This window comes from Bubalus bubalis, chromosome 24, assembly GCF_019923935.1.
Source record: "Bubalus bubalis isolate 160015118507 breed Murrah chromosome 24, NDDB_SH_1, whole genome shotgun sequence".
Classification (NCBI taxonomy): Eukaryota; Metazoa; Chordata; class Mammalia; order Artiodactyla; family Bovidae; genus Bubalus; species Bubalus bubalis.
The window spans coordinates 16,242,165-16,255,248 of NC_059180.1; positions in this window are offsets into that span (position 1 = coordinate 16,242,165).

Genomic DNA, 13,084 nt, shown 5'->3' on the forward strand with positions numbered 1-13,084 from the left:
AGTGGTTAAGACTTCACCTTCCAGTGCAAGGGTTGGGGGTTCAATCCCTGGTTGGGGAGGTAAGATCCCACAAGCCTCTTGGGCAAATAACTAAAACATAAAACAGAAGCAATATTGTAATTCAATAAAGACTTTAAAAAACAAAAACATTTTCTTCTGTTCATAAAAATAGTCTAAGTTCACTATGGAATATATACAGGAGAGTGTAAAGGAAGCACTTCAGCAAATGGTCTAGTCTTTGAGGCTTTATTTGTTAATTACTTTATTCATTTACTCATTCATTCACTGTGTGGGACAATCTATATGCCTTTTTTTCTGCCAACATGTGTTAAGTTTCCAAACCTACAGGGGCTGAAAGAACTTGCACAATGAGTACCATTGTATGCACCACCGGGCTTCTACAATGAATGTTTTGCTCTGTTTGCTTTGTCATGTAGCCAACCTTCCACGCACATCTAACCTTTCCTTAGTTCAACTTATTTTTGTGATGTATTTCAAAGAGGGTGACTACAAAACACCTCCCTGTAAATGCTTCAACATGCAGTTTTACCTAGAGTCCAGTCTGGTTTACAGTCCTTTTTCAAGGTATTATTTATATACAGTAAAATGCACAAATCTGTTACATATTTTCACAGTAACTGAGGTTGACTTTGCAGTGTTTCCCACACTTCAGTATTACTGTCTCTACCATATTTGCTATACCTGTACATAACAATACTTTATTAAGATTTTTCATTAAAGTAATTAACTTTTAATAAAATTTGGTTATTTTAAAGGGAAACAATGTTACTATTAAAAATCATGAGTTTGGAATGCTAGTTATATATATTTTTTCAAGAACGTGTTGAAATATATAGCTATTGGAATGTAAAATGGACATTCAGGTACCCTCTGAGACTACCCCATCTCTATCAGTGATATTTTTGGCCCACATTCAGGGAAAATGAGGACTTGGTGGTTGACAGCATGGGCTTTGGAGGTGGAGAAACCTGGTTTGGGGGTCCCAAATCTGCTATCCAGTAGTTCTAAAATCTTATGCAAATCTCTTCATCTCTCTGAACCTCAATCTCTTGATCTGTCAAATGTTAATGAGACCAACAGATCGTAAGGCGGTTGTGGAAATTACATGGGCCCCTGGGAAAGCGTGGCACTCAGTTAATGTCGGCTCAGATCATGCTGTGGTTTGACTCTACATTTCATCTTGTCTTATTTCAGTGGTTCTCAAGCTTTAGTGTGCACCATGTTGTTCAGTCGTTAAGTCAGTGTCGGACTCTTCGTCACCCCATGGACTGCAGCATGCCAGGCCTCTCTGTCCCTCACTGTCTCCCGGAGTTTGCCCAAGTTCATGTCCACTGAGTCAGTGATGCTATCCAATTATCTCATCCTGTGTTGACCTCTTCTCCTTTTGCCTTCAATCTTTCCCAGCATCAGGGTCTTTTCCAATGAGTGTGCACCATGAGGCTTGTTGAAATACAAATGGCTGAATTCATATCCAAAATATGTAAAGAAATAATACAATCCAGTAGCAAAAAAAAAAAAAAAAATCCAATTAAAAGTGGGCAAAGGAACTGAATAGCTATTTCTCCAAAGAAATATGAAAGGTTAACAGGTCAACAGGTACTTGAAAAGATGCTCAACATCACTAGTCATGGAAGTTCCCTGGCGGCCTAGTGGTTAGGATTCCTGGCTTTTAGAACTGTGGCCTGAGTTCAGACCCTGGTCAGGGAACTGAAATCCCGCAAGCCGAGTGGGGCAGCCAAAACAAAACAAAAAAACCACTAGTCATTAGGGGAATGCAAATCAAAACCACAGTAGCATGTCACTTCACACCTCTTAGAATAGCAATCCTCAAAAAGACCAGAGATAACAATCGCTGTCAAGGATGAATAGTAAAGAGAACCCTTGGACATTGGTGGGATTGCAAATTTGCACAGCCGCTATGGAAAACGGTAAGAAGATCCTCAAAAAATTAAAACTACCATATGATGCAGCAATTCCTCTTCTGGGAATATATCTAAAGGAAATGAAAGCACTGATTTGAAAAGATATCTGGACTTCCCTGGTGACTCAGTGGATAAGAATTTGTCTGCCAATACAGGGGATACGGGTGTGATCCCTGGTCCAGAAAGATTCCACATGCTGTGGAGCAACTAAGCCTGAGCGCCACAACTACTGAACCCACTCATCCTAGAGCCGGTGTACCTCAAGGAAGAGTAGCCTGGCTCATTGCAACTAGAGAAAGCAACGAAGACCGAGCGCAACCAAAAATAAATTTAAATTGTTTAAAAGAAAAGATATCTGCACCCCTATGTTCATAGCTGCACTATTTACAGTAGCCAAGACATGGAAACAACCCAAGTATCCAGGATAAGTGGATGAAGAAGTTGTGGCAAAAAAAACTACACACACACGAATTCTACCATTTGCAGCTACATGGATGAAGCTTGAAGGCATTATGCTAGGTGGATAAGATTGATAGCAAAAGACAAATAGTGTAGGATTTCATTTACATGTGGAATTTTTAAAAAAGGCTTTTTTTCTTTTGTCTGCGCTTTGTGGCTTGTGGGATCTTAGTTCCCCATCCAGGATTAAACCTGAACCACATCAATGAAAGGGCTAATTGATGATCCATGAACATGGGATGTCCTTCACTTATTTATTAATGAAAGTGTTAGTTGTTCAGTTGTGTTTGACTCTTTGTAACCCCATGGACAGTAGCCTGCCAGGCTCCTCTGTCCATGGAATGCTCCAGGCAAGAATACTGGACTGGGTTGCCATTTCCTTCTCCAGGGGATCTTCCCGACCCAGGGATTGAACCCAGGTCTCCTGCATTGCAGGCAGATTCTTTACAGTCTGAGCCACCAGGGAAGCCTGATCTTCTTTATTTTTTTCCATCAATGTTTTGTTGCTTTCATCATACACATTTTGTATCTCTTTTGTTAAATTTATGCCTAGGGACTTCCCTGGTGGTCTAGAGGTAAGGAGTCTGCCTTCCAGTGAGGGGGACGCAGGTTTGATCCCTGGCCTGAGAACTAGAATCCCATATGCTGCAGGCCAACTAAGTCTGCCCGCTGCAGTGAAGACCCAGCATAGCAAAAAAAAAAAAAAAAGATAAATTTTTGCCTAAATATTTTACTCTTTTTGGTGCTTTTGTACATGGAATTACTGTCCTAATTTCCTTTCTGGGTTTTTCATTGCAAGTGTCTAAAAATAGAATTGATTTTTGTCCATTGATATTTTTACCCTCCAACCCTGCTGAATTTGTTATTAGTTCAAATAGGTTTTTGTAGATTCCTTAGGATTTTCTATATACAAGGTTATGTTCTCGGCAGACTTCCTAATCTGGATGCCTTTTGTTTCACTTTCTGGTCAATTGCACTGGCTAGACCCTCTAGTACAACGTTGAATAGAAATAACAGCAGTTGACATTCTTGCCTTGTTCCTGATCCTAGGGGAAAGCTTTCAGTCTTTCTTCATTAAGTATGATATTAGCTGTGGATTTTTTTATGGATGCCTTTTATTATATGAGGAAGTTCCCTTCTATGCCTACTCTGTTAGGTGTTTTGATCATGAAGGGGTGAAAAATGTTGTCAAATGCTTTTTTTTTTTTTTTCATTTATTGAGATGATCATGTGGTTTTTAATTAAAACTGACTTTGCAAGACTTCCCTGGTGGTCCAGTTGCTAAGATTCCGTGCTCCCAATGCAGGGCGCCTGGGTTCAATCCCTGATCAGGGAACTGGATCCCACAACTAAGAGTTTGCCATAACTAAAGGTCCCGTGTGCCATAACTTAGACCCTCTGCAGCCAGATAAAAAAAATAACTAAAGAAAAACAAACCTGACTTTGCATTTCTGAGAAAATCCCACTTGGTTATGGTTTATGTATGAGATTTTCTAGTAATTTGCTGAGGACTTTTATGCCTCTATTCATGAGAGAAGTTAGTCTGTAATTTCCTTTTCTTGGGTCATTTTTGTTTGGTTTTAATATCTGGGCAATGTAGGCCTCAGAGTATGAGTTGAGAAGTATTCCCTCTTCTATTTTGAAGGAAGAGTTTGTGAGGAACTGGTGTTAATTCTTTCAATATTTGTAAAAAATAAATAAATAAATAAATAAATATTTGTAGAGTTAGGTAGTGAAACCGTGTGGTTCCAGGCTTTTCTCTGTGGGTAATTTTTGCTTTTTTGTTATTGTTCTGTCGTTATTGTTCTGTCATGTCCAGTTTTTTGCGACCCTATAGACAGCAGCATGCCAGGCTTCCTTGTCCTTCACTGTCTCCCAGAGTTTTTGCTACATGTGGCTTTTGAGCAGTTGAAATGTGGTTAGTATGACTGAGAAACTGAAATTTTAATTTCATTTAATATTAATGAGTTAAGTTAAATATAATAAAGCACAGATGGTTGTTCTTGTAGAACAGGTCTTCAACAGTGGTAGTCAATGGGCTGGTACTGCCCCCTATGGTCATTTTGGTAGTTGGTGGGATTTTGAATCTTATTATAATTGGGGCAGAGAGCCTTCTAAAGGCTGAGGACCAAGCCATCCTACTGTGTACAACATGGTCCTATGTGAAGAGCAATTTTCCTATGCCTGAGTGACTTTTCAGTGCCCCCCCCCCTGCCAAGACATCTAGCTTCATATGAGCCCAGGGTATATCTTGCTTAGTTTTAGTATACTTGAATTTTCCAGGATCTCAAGTATCATGTTCATGGAAGGAAGACTGTATTTTGTTTTGTTTGGACATTTATCAAGAGCTGTTGCTATGTTTGAAAAATCCCCTTAGTAAAGGGAATACCCATTGCCTCATTCACTGTGATTCTAAGTATATATAAAAATGCTAAGTATACATATACATCCTTATTTCAAAATGTCAAACATGAAGGAAGAAGTTCAACATTTGTTCATAGGATAATTGTCATTTCATAAATCCAAACAATGTCACTGCAAATAGGTTCAGTTTTCTATTTCTTTATATCTTCTAAGGAACTGTCTCAATATTTACATACTTTAATACATATTTTTTTATTTATTTAGGTGTGCTGGGTCTTAATTGTGGCCTGCGAACTCTTAGTTGCAGCATGTGGGATGTAGCTCCCTGACCCGGGATCGAACTCAGGGCCCCTGCACTGGGAGCCCTGAATCAGCCACTGGACCACCAAGGAAGTCCCCAAATACATATTTAGAAGAAAACTTTCCCCCTGTTTTTCCTTTATAAACACACTGAGAGCATAGCAGGATTTACTGAAGCTGGATATACGCTTACTTATGACTCAGTTACCCGACCCAAGAGGAGAAGTATTTATGTCCACAAAAAGACTCATATCAAAATGTTGATAAAAGCTCTATTCATAATAGCCTGAGACTGGAAACAGCCCAAATCAACAGGCAAATTAATACATTGTGACGTAGTCACACAATTGAAGACTATTCAGCAATCAAAAAAGAAGGAAATTCCAGTTCATGGGACAACGGATGAATCTTATAGGCTTCTGAAAGCAGCTAGACACAAAAAGAGAACATACCTTCTAATTCTATGTTTACATGAAACTCAAGAAAAGGCAAAACTAATAGATTATGGTAGAAGTCAAAGCAGTTGGTGCACTCAGCTGTATGTGTCTTCATTAATAATTATTGTCTTTCAGCAATAATAATGAAAAGAACACATTACTGAACACTCAGTTGCTCAGTCGTGTCCAACTCTTTGAGACCCATGGACTGTAGCCCTCCAGGCTCCTTTGCTCTTGAGGATTCTCCAGGCAAGTATGCTGGAGTGGGTTGCCATGCCCTTCTCCAGGGTGTTCTTCCCAAATCAGGGATTGAACCCAGGTCTCCCGCATGGCAGGCAGATTCTTTACCGTTTGAGCCACCAAGGAGGCCTTTATTGAACACATACTATTGGAAATTCACTGAGGGGGCAACTAAGACACACAAAAAGACACTATCCCTAACTTCAAGGGGTTCCGTGGCTATTTGGGAAAATAAAACACACACAAAGTAAAACTGTGTGTCAGAAGGTTGTATTATCTATACATTTCATAAAATGTTTCAAGATACTTGTTTTAAAAGTGGGGCATTGCATCTGCCAGAGCTGAGACCTCGGTGGCTAGAGTTGAGTGAGTAAGCATGGTACCCAGGATCTAGCCCCAGAGAGGAGTCTTAACGCCATCCCCCGCTTCTCTTCTCTGCCTCCTCTCGGTCTACCCCTCTTCCAAATCATGATGTATTCTACTGTGGTCAATATTAGAAAATAAGACAATATGTTCCTATGAGTCTTTTGTGGCCTCTAAATAAAGGGACCTAGTTTTCAAGACCTCACTCCGTCACTAGCTTAACCCTTACCTGCCCTCTCAGACGGAGAAGGCAATGGCACCCCACTCCAGTACTCTTGCCTGGAAAATCCCACGGATGGAAGAGCCTGGTAGGCTGCAGCCCATGGGGTCGCGAAGAGTCGGACACGACTGAGTGACTTCCCTTTCACTTTTCACTTTCATGCATTGGAGAAGGCAATGGCAACCCACTCCAGTATTCTTGCCTGGAGAATCCCAGGGACGGGGGAATCTGGTGGGCTTCTGTCTATGGGGTCGCACAGAGTCGGACACATCTGAAGCGATTTAGCAGCAGCAGCAGCAGCCCTTTCAGAGTCTTGGTTTTTCTCATCTGTAAAATGAGGTTAGTAAAAGCAGCTTTTCCTGCCTACCTACAAGTTTGTTATGAGTTTCAAATGCCTTTATGCATTTGAAATTGCGATTCAAGTGCCAGTAAAGATTATCATCTTTCTGCTTACTGGTTGCATTATTACAGGCACTGAGAAAGAAGCAATTTACTAAGGGCCATGTGACACCCACAATGGATGGGAGATTCCAGACTGCTCAAGTTCCTCCAGGGTGTGCTTCTTGTTCTGGAACCATCAAAGACCACACACACACACAAAATCTAAGCATTAATGAAATTCATCCATTAAAAACGTTCATGTTCTGCTTGGCTCCAATTAGGAAACTAGTTACACTCAAGGAAGACATTCTTGGGTTTTTTATTCTGCTGCCCTCATTCCCATCCATCTTACTGACAAGACCAAGTTGTGGCAACAACTCAAAAATTGTTAGGCTCTAGCTCTAAAATAGCCAACCTCCCAATAATTCAGATGACTGTGAAAAAATATTTGAGTTAAAATATAGGCTAGCACTGTGATCCTGGGCGAGTCACTTGGCCTCTTAGGACATCAATATCCTCTTCTCTAAAGTTGGAATGGGGGGGGTTCCCTGGTGATCCAGTGGTTAGGGCACCACTCTTCCACTGCAGGGAGTGTGGGTTCGATCTCTGGTTGGGGAACTAAGACCCCAAAAGCAATGAGATGTGGAAAAAAAAAAGTTGGGATGATCACACTTACCTGGGACTTCCCTGGCCATCCAGTTGTTGAGACTTACCCTTCCAGTTCAGGGGGTGTGGGTTCCATCCCTGGTCAGGGAACTAGGATTCCAGATGCCTTGTGGCCAAAAAGCCAAATCACAAAGCAGAAGCAGTATTGTAACAAATTCAGTAAAGACTTTTTAAAAATCTCCTTCTTCAGTCACTAAGGCGTGTCCAACTCTGCAACCCGATGGCCTGTAGCCATGAGGCTCCTCTATCCATGGGATTCTCCAGGCAAGGATACGGGAGTGGGTTGCCATTGCTTTCAGTGGTATGATAGTCTGCCATTAAAAAGAATAAGGGGGAGGGAGGGATAAATTTGGAATCTGGAATTAACAGCTATGCACTACTGTATATAGAGAAACAACCAGGACCTACCATATAGCACAGGGGCCTATATTCAATGTCTTGTAATAATCTATAGTCAAAAGGAATCTGAAAGACGACATAGTTACATGTGTAACTGAACCACTTTGCTGGACACCTGAAACACTATAAATCAACTATACTTGAATTAAATAAAAATTTAAAAAAAGAATAAGAGATCCATAGGCATTATAGAATGTGCTGCAAGATATATGAACAATGAAATAAGATGCAGAAGAGCACATAAAGTATGACAGGACTTGTGTAAGAAAAGGGGTGGGATATACACACATATATATATATACACACTCCATCTCTCTTTCTAGGTAGACAGAGAGATGATTATAGATGGATAAATTATCAATAGATCTATCAACTTTTCTCTATAATTAGGCACAGATATGTAAAAGGATATAGATATGCGACCCCATGGACTGTAGCCCACCAGGCTCCTCCGCCCATGAAATTCTCTAGGCAAGAATACTGTAGTGGGTAGCTGTTCCCTTATCCAGGGGATCTTCCCAACCCAGGGATCGAACCCAGGTCCTCCACATTGCAGATGGATTCTTTACCATCTGAGCCACCTGGGAAGCCCAGATAAATGCATGCTCATGTCTAAAGATTTTATTGATAAGGATATATAAACAGAGACAGATATCCTGTATCACATGCAGACATCCAAGAGATAGATCTTTATATAATCTTTATACATATACATACACCCATATATCTATATTGTTTTATGTATATATATCTATATATAGAGAGAGATCTGGAAGATTATATTGTAAACTGATCATTATATTTGCTGCCAGGGAAAGAAGTTAAGGAACTGGAAACTGGGGTGAAAAAGAGATTTTTTTTTTCCCTCTGTATTCTTTTGTAGGGCTTCCCAGGTGGTGCAGTGGTAAAGAATCTGCCTGCCAATGCAGAAAACACAGAAGAAGCAGGTTTAATTCCTGGGTTGGGAAGATCCCCTGGAGTAGGAAGTAGCAACCCACTCCAGAATTCTTGCCTGGAAAAGTCCATGGGTAGAGGAGTCAGGTGGGCTACAGTCCACAGGGCTGCAAAGAGCACATGACTGAGCACATTTTCTTTTGTATCATCTACATTTTGTAAACATATATGAGTAGTATTTTCAAATAAAGAGAGATGATCCTGTAAAAGGGCCTGGAATGGTAGATGCTTTAAAGAAATTTGTGAATGTCCAGTGAACCTTGTTCATTTAACTAGGATGTCCCAAATGTATTTTTTGCTTTAAAAACATAAATGAGCCAGAGCAATGTGTGGTATGTGGTATCTTATTAAGTTTTGACAATGCTTAGTGGATTGTGGATACATAGATGTTCATTAAAATAATCTTTATTATCTCTATGTTTGAAATATTTCACAATAAAAAAAACTTAAGAAGTGTACTCAGTCGTGACAGGAGGGAGATTACGAGAAGGGAGTATGGGGGGGATTCTGATCATCTTCTTTTTCTTGATGTGGGCATACAGGTGTGCTAGCTTCGTGGAAACACATCAAGCTGTGCACTTATGATCTGTCATTCATCTGAATCTGTGCTGCAGTTCAATAAAAATTCTACTAAAAAAGCCCCCTCCCTGTTAAATTGAAAAATTTCATAATGACTTAGTAAAGGATGAGTAAAAAATAAAGAGTTTGGATATGATTTTTTTTTTCTTTGCACATGATCAGGGTCTTGGGAGTAACGAGAAACCACTCTAAAATCAGTAGCTTTACTTTAGTCTGAATTTGCATTTCTTCATCTTCAGTGACAGTGATCTTCAAATCACTCAGCCTTCTTTCCCCTTTATTCAAGCTCCCATGGCAATTTCAGTGCATTCCCTTTCTGTTTTGGGAGGTGAAGAGGTTGAGATCTGTGGGGAGAGGGGGAGGGAGAGAAAAAAGAAGAGAGAAAGAGAGACAGAAAGGAAAAGGGAGAAGGTGGAAGGAGAAGAGGGATGACACGCCAGGATGTGTGGAAAAGCCCTGTCACAGTCTAACCCCAACACACCAGCTGTTGAATGTGCCCTGAACTGTCCTGTCTTTAGGATTTTGTTCAGGCTGTTTCCTCTACCTAAAGTGGCCTCCTCCTTTCCCCAGTTCAGTTCAGTTCCGTTCAGTGACTCTGTCGTGTCCAGCTCTTTGCAATCCCATAGACTGCAGCATGCCAGGTTTCCCTGTCCATCACCAACTCCAGGAGCTTGCTCAAACTCATGTCCATCGAGCCGGTGATGCCATATAACCATCTCATCCTCTGTCATTCACTTCTCCTCCTGCCTTCAATCTTTCCCAGAATCAGGGTCTTTTCCGGTGAGTCAGTTCTTCGTATCAGGTGGCCAAAGTATTGGCACTTCAGCTTTAGCATCAGTCCTTCCAATGAATATTCAGGACTGATTTCCTTTAGAATTGACTGGGTGGATCTCCTTGCAGTCCAAAGGACTCTCAAGAGTCCTCTCCAACACCACAGTTCAAAAGCATCAGTTCTTCAGCATTCAGCTTTCTTTATGGTCCAACTCTCACATCCATACATGACTACTAGAAAAACCATAGCTTTGACTAGATGGACCTTTGTCAGCAAAGTAATGTCTCTGCTTTTTAATATGCTATCTAGGTTTGTCATAGCTTTTCTTCCAAGGAGCGAGCGTCTTTTAATTTCTTAGCTCCAGTCACCATCTGCAGTGATTTTGGAGCCCAAGAAAATAAAGTGTGTCACTGTTTTCATTGTTTCCCCATCTATTTGCCATGAAGGGATGGGACCAGATGCCATGATCTTTGTTTTCTGAATGTTGAGTTTTAAGCCAGCTTTTTCACTCTCCTCTTCACCTTCATCAAGAGGTTCTTTAGTTCCTCTTTGCTTTCTGCCACAAGCCTGGTGTCATCTGTGTATCTGAGGTTATTGATATTTCTCCTGGCAATCTTGATTCCAGCTTGTGCTTCATCCAGCCCAGCATTTTGCATGATGTACTCTGCATATAAGTTAAATAAACAGGATGATAATATACAGCCTTGATGTACTCCTTTCCCAATTTGGAACCAGTCTGTTGTTCCATGTCCAGTTCTAACTGTTGCTTCTTGACTTGCATACAGATTTCTCAGGAGGTAGGTAAGGTGGTCTAGTTTTCCCATCTCTTAAAGAATTTTCCACAATTTGTTATGATCCACACAGTCAAAGGCTTTGGCATAGTCAATAAAGCAGAAGTAGATGTTTTTCTGGAACTCTCTTGCTTTTTCAATGATCCAGCGGACGTTGGCAATTTGATCTCTGGTTCCTCTGCCTTTTCTAAATCCAGCTTGATGTCTGGAAGTTCTCGGTTCACATACTGTTGAAGCCTAGCTTGGATAATTTTGAGCATTACTTTGCCAGCATGTGAAATGAGTGCAATTGTGTGGTAGTTTGAACATTTTTTGGCATTGCCTTTCTTTGAGATTGGAATGAAAACTGACCTTTTCCAGTCCTGTGGCCACTGCTGAGTTTTCCAAATTTGCTGGCATATTGAGTGCAGCACTTTCACAGCATCATGTTTTAGGATTTGAAATAGCTCATTTGGAAATTCCATCACCTCCACTAGCTTTATTCGTAGCGATGCTTCCTAAGGCCCACTTGACTTCACACTCCAACACACTCCAACATTCCAAGATGTTTGGCTCTAGGTGAGTAATCATACCACCATGGTTATCTAGATCATGAAGATCTTTTTTGTATAGTTCTGTGTATTCTTGCCACCTCTTCTTAACATTTTCTGCTTCTGTTAGGTCCATATTGTTTCTGTCCTTTATTGTGCCCATCTTTTCATGAAATGTTCCCTTGGTAGCTATAATTTTCTCTAGGAGATCTCTAGTGTTTCCCATTCTATTGTTTTCCTCTACTTCTTTGCATTGATCACTGAGGAAGGCTTTCTTATCTCTCCTTGCTATTCTTTGGAACTCTGCATTCAGATGGGTGTATCTTTTCTTTCCTCCTTTATGTTTAGCTTCTATTCTTTTCTCAGCTATTTGTAAGGCCTCCTCAGACAACCATTTTGCCTTTTTGCATTTCTTTTTCTTGGGGATGGTCTTGATCACTGCCTCCTGTACAATGTCATGAAACTGTTTATAGTTCTTCAGGCACTCTATCAGATCTAATCCCTTGAATCTATTTGTCACGTCCACTGTATAATCCTAAAGGATTTGATTTAGGTCATACCTGAATGGTCTAGTGGTTTTCTCTAGTTTCTTCAATTTAAGTTTGAATTTTGCAGTAAGGAGTTCACGATCTGAGCCACAGTCAGCTCCCAGTCTTGTCGAATAAACATTGACAGGAGAATGTTGGATCCCTCTTTCCCCCATGATCTGCTAAATTCCACTTTTCTTTCAAGGGAACATTATACCCCCAGTGCTTAACTGTACCAGACACACAGCAAATGCTGAATGAATGAAACCCACCTTTTAAAAATATAAGACAGTTACATAAGGATTTGTGGACTAATGAAAGAATACTAGCTGCTGATGCTAAGTTGCTTCAGTTGTGTTCGACTCTGTGCAACTCCATAGATGGCAGCCCACCAGGCTCCGCCATCCCTGGTCGTGTCTGACTCTTTGTGACCCGTGGACTGTAGCCCACCAAGCTCCTCTGTCCAGGGGATTCTCCAGGCAAGAATACTGGAGTGGGTTGCCATTTCTTTCTCCAGGGGATCTTCCCGACCCAGGGATCAAACCCAGGTCTCCCACATTGCAGGCAGACGCTTAACCTCTGTGCCACCAGGGAAGCTGCTTATGTTGTACAAGGCACTGTCCTGAATGCTTCGCATATACTGTCACTTAATTCTCAAAACACCCTATGTGTTCAGTCGTGTCAGACTCTTTGCGACCCCATGGACTATATAGCCCACCAGGCTCCTCTGTCCATAAAAATTTCCAGGTAAGGATACTGGAGTGTGTTACCATTTACTCTTAGGGCTTCCCAGGTGGCGCTAGTGGTAAAGATCTTTCCTGCCAATGCAGGAGACGTAAGAGACTTGGGTTCAAACCTTGGGTTGGGAAGATCCCCTGGAGGAGGGTATGGCAACCCACAGTATTCTTGCCTGGAGAAACCCTGGGACAGAGGAGCCTGATGAGCTACAGTCCATAGGGTTGCAAATAGTCTGAGGTGACTGAAGTGACTTAGCACGTGCATGCACTCCTGGGAACACTCTATGAAGTAGGTTCTATTATGGTCCTTAGTTGGGGCGATTGAATCACAGAGAAGTTAGGAAATCTGCCTAGATTCACACACTAATAAGTGACAAAGCTGGGATTAGAATAACAAAGTCCAATCTGAAGTTTGCTCTAAG